This window comes from Pteropus vampyrus, unplaced genomic scaffold, assembly GCF_000151845.1.
Source record: "Pteropus vampyrus isolate Shadow unplaced genomic scaffold, Pvam_2.0 Scaffold307, whole genome shotgun sequence".
NCBI lineage: Eukaryota > Metazoa > Chordata > Mammalia > Chiroptera > Pteropodidae > Pteropus > Pteropus vampyrus.
In genome coordinates this window covers 1,992,649-1,997,533 of record NW_011889088.1, presented here as the reverse complement: position 1 = coordinate 1,997,533, position 4,885 = coordinate 1,992,649, and positions in this window count along the sequence as shown.

Below are 4,885 nucleotides of genomic sequence, written 5' to 3'. Positions count from 1 at the left end.
TGCCTTCTTACTCAAAACATCACATACCACTTTGATATGCTTTATCGAAAGGAAACATTCTCTTCTTTAAACTTTACTAAGTTGGCAGATTGACAACAGAAACTTTTTTTCTGCTTAAAAATCAAAATTACAGCCTGTACTTTGTTTGGTGAGCAAATGCTTAGGAAAGTAACCTAAAATACATGAAATCACTACCAGTTACAACTGAATCATCTTACAGTGTTGCTAGACATCCAGTACTACTTATATTGCAATCAAGTTATTGTGTACTAAGTAATATTACTAAAGTAATATTATAGATTTACTTTTAGATAGAACCATCTTTAGTTTGACTGTCTATTGTGTACTTGTTCATATAGTGGCTCGTTTTTTTTCTTTTTAATAAAGGAACTGTATCTTCTCCAACTAACCTCCTTGAGATTTGACCATAGATAATACTTAACATAGGTCTGTGTGCATGTGATAACCATGTAAATATTTATTATATGGATGAATGCACAGTGTAAAAACTCCGTGGACTATAAATGAAAATTCAGAACAAGTCATCATCAAAGAAAAGATAAGGCTAGAAAATTAAATAGGAAAAATTAAATAAGAAACGAAAGGTTCTCATGAATCATTAAAATACGCTTCAGCTGTGTAAAGAAAATGAATATATTATATTCAGAAAATGTGATATTTTTTTTTTGAAAAATATGTTAAAGTTTTCCAATTCCTTGACTTGTAACAAGAATAAAAATTCTAAAAACAAACATTCTAAACATGCCAAAAAAAGGTCTAGGCAATATCAAACCCATCAAAGATTATATTTATTAGGATCAAATCTTCTTTCTTTCATCTTCATTCTTATCAGTTATTGACAAGAAAGAAGAGAAAAATGTATTTAAAGAGTCTTAGCTAAGTCTCATTGTCAGACATAACTTATAAAAAAAGTCTTAAAGAAACCTCATCTCCCCCCCCAGAAAAGTGAAATCAAGACAAGGTCAAAAGAGCTATGTAAATATTTATATATGTTCGCCTGTCAAGATGAAGACAGTGAGCACCAGGGAGCCATACTTCTAGAGTTAATTGCAATGACGATCTTAAAACTGCTTTTAATGTTTTTATGATAGGATCCCCGCAAACTCCAAAAAGCAGAAAAAGGCCCACTGGGAAATCATCGTTGGCCTTGTATTAGGAGTTGCCATCCCTGAAATAAACAGCTGTTCTCATAACATAGAGCTTCCTTTGTCATCCAGTCCATCTGTGCTGGAATTGAAAACATGTAACTTAGAAGATAAATTTTGGGCAGAGAGCCTGAAAGATAAGAGGGCTTCTTAAACTCTGAAAAAATAGGCAGCAGTTTTGATCACAGTCAAGAGAGTTTTCTAACCCAGAAGACTTTAAAAAAGAAAATGGGACTTGTCCCCAGTAGTCACAGCAGTCACTATAGTTATTTGTCCTTAGCAATTCTGAACATGTCAGGGATAGGTGTGGGGAAAGGAGTCACCATTTTGTGATTCTGCAGAAATTAGACAAAAATCTTTAAGTGGAGAAATAGTTCAAAAGTACAGCCACTTCAGTCAGAGCAACTTAAAATCCTCTAAGAGAATCTGAAGCCATGTGGGCACATAAGAGAAACCCACTCAGATAGATTTCTGTAGTTCTTCAGCCCTGGCTACCTCCTTGCTCTTCAGAAGGAGAGAAAGTAGAATAGCCTCTGGATTGCTTTGACTAAAAGAAGCAGGTCATGGCTAAAAGGAGCTGGAAGTATATTTTGTAACATGCTGCATGCTAGTGATGGAGTTCATATGACTCCTAAAAATGTCTTGGACACAGTGGACCTTATAGAGGACAATAATGAAATCTCAGGTATCATGACTACCTTAGTGATTATAGCCAGACAGAAAAATGTGTTTGCATTAAATTGCAAAATCAGATGCAAAAAAAACAGATAAAATATATTCAGACAAATTTAAATTCATCCTTTTTCTTTAAAAAGTGAGCATGATACTAATATTCCTAAAGAGCTTTTAGTGAAAATAATAACCAACCATCACCTTTGGCATGTGGTTCTTCTAAGGACATTGAAGCTATTTCCTTACTTCATTTCCTTCATTCACTTGATCTAATTGATCTTTGTCCCCACCATCTCCCTGAGATCTTGAGGTCTCTTTTCAAATGCATCGATAGCATCCATCTTATAAAATTATTACTTGAAAAATTCTTATAACTTGAACTGTTAGCAACATTTAATACAATTTGTCCTTTGTCCTTTCTTGACCACTTTTTTCTCTTAGTTTTGGGGACACCACATTTTTTTTTGGCTTCTTCCCACTTTTGTATGCTTCATCTCAATCTCCTTTCCCACCTCTTCCTTTTTTTCTGACTTCTTCTCTAAATATTTGAATGCCTCCAGGCTTAGTTTTTGACCTCTTCTCTGCTTTTTCTTATTCACTAAGACATCTCATTCAGTTCTATGGCTTTGAATATCATCTATGGGCTGATCATTCTGAAATGTACATTTCTATAATCAGACTCTCCTTAATCCCAGACTTGTATTTTCCAACTGCCTACCTGTAATATTCCCTGGGATCTAATAGGCATCTTGAACTCAGCATGTCCAAAACAGAGCTCTTGATTTCTCCCTGCCACAGTCTTCCCTATCCTTTTGCCAAGCCAAAAAGTAGTCAACTTTGATTCTTTTTTTCTCACCTTTCACATTTTATCTATCACAACAGATCATCAATCTACGCGTCTTTCTCTAAGGCACCATCATTTCTCAATGGGATAACTTGCTTTCACATTTGCCCTGCCTACATTTTCCACATAGAAGCCAGAGTGATTACTTAGCAACTTAAATTAGGTAAGATCACTCCCTTGATTAAATCCTTCCATCAGCTTTCCATGATTCTTAAAATAAAATTTAATTTTTTTTTTACATTACTTATAAAGTCCTATGTAATCTGCCCACTGCCTATCTCTCTGATCTTATTTTGTTCTCTTTTCTCCTTTGCCCATCCTGTTCCAGCTGCACTGGCCTGCTTTGGATTCTTCCAACACAATAAGCCACTTTCTCCTGATTTTCACATGGCCTTAGGAAGTCTAAATGGCATCTCCTCAGACAAGATTCCCTGACTACTCTTTCTAAATGAGCTTGAACCCTGTCACATCACCTTAATTTGTCTGCGTAACACTTATATCTACTGGGCATTTTTCTTGTTTATTTGGTATTGTCTCAACTAGAAGGTGATCAGAACTCTTGCTTCATTTGTTCTCATTTCCCCTACATAATACTCATGGGCCATCCATACTGGATATGTGAGTCTGAGGCACAATAGAAGAGGTTGAAGATGTCATCAGCTGAAACCTTATGCAATACTTCCCCAATACCTGCTGAATTTTTTTTCCAAGCATTTCTCTATTCCAACATTTTCCTTCCATCATCAAAGAGATGGAGTAGGCACAAAGGTGTCATTATCCCTTTCCAGTATTCTTCAGTTTCCCAGCTGATCCCCCTGCCTTCCATCCATTTCCTCTGATCTATTTTGCACCCCATTTTCCAAAACACAAGTCTGATGTGTCATGCCCATGTTTAAAACTCTTCAAAAGCTCCCAATAAGCCTCAAGATAAAGTCATTTTCCTAAAACAGCATATAAGGGGAGCCCCTACCTCCCATGCTCTTCTTCATGCTGTGTTCCCCAGGAACACCTGGCTGCTTGCAGTACCTTGCTTTTCCTCATCTCTATGTCTTTGCTCTTGCTTTCTACTGTGCCTTGGAACACCTGTCACTTTTTTTCTGAACCATAGTTTCCTAAAAATCATAATTCTTCACAGGAACAGCATGAGAGTCAAACGATATCATATACAGATAATCAAGTACAATACTTGGTATATAGCATGTGCTTAACAAATTGTACCTATTTTTATTAGCAATGTTAATATTAACAACAACAATAAATAATAATGTCATGGAGCTAGTATAGGAATTCTGGTAAGTTCTTGCCCTGTTTGCCTTGGGTGAATGTAAACAGATCTGCTTAAAAATTCAAACTATCAGCTCCAGTTCTCTGATCTTCTGATTTAGTTCCTTCCCTGCCTTGCTGGGAAATCTTGCCATCGACATAACTCCCACACCAGGAATCTCAAATCTTCAGGGCCAAGATAAGCACTTGTTTCTCATCAGGCTTGGCACTCTCCGCCCACCCCTTCCGCCCCCAGCTGTACACACAAGTGAATGGTCAGTTGGGATTGCCCTGCATTCTCATGTTTTGGGATTAGGAATCAAGGATTTGAAGTTTTTCTCCAATCTTTGCCATGGACTTGCTAAACAGCTTGGTTTCAGGGACATGCTGGAGCCTCCTAGTGGTGGCCCGTAGGCATGGGCATAGTCATAGCAACTGGATGAAAGGGCCCTGCCAATGTGCTTTGGCCCCAATTATCTTGTTATCACTGCAAAGGGTTTAGGCAGCTATCTAGCATCTTGTAAACTGAGGCAAGAAGAAAGATAATGACATGCTCTGACCTTCCAGAGTGGGGTGGGAATGATGAGAAAGAGTTTTGGTGTGAGTGGGATGGTTTAGCCTGGAGTGCTCCACAGGAGCAAAAAGCAGGATTACTGTGCATAATGACAACCTTTGACTGGATCAGAATGGGACCCGGGTGATCCAGGTCTCCTGGTGATTTTTGTGATTTGAATCTACTTTCAAGGTTTAGTTGCTCTGAGTTCTGTGAATTTCAAATAGTTATAGGCAGTTTGGATAATACATTAGTTTACTTAGAGACATCAAAAATTAAGCCAATAAATACCTATTGAACACCTTCCATATGCTACATACTGTATTAAGGGCTGTGGCAAATTCTAAGATTCTCTCCAGAATTATGGTCCATGCCCTCCAGGAATTC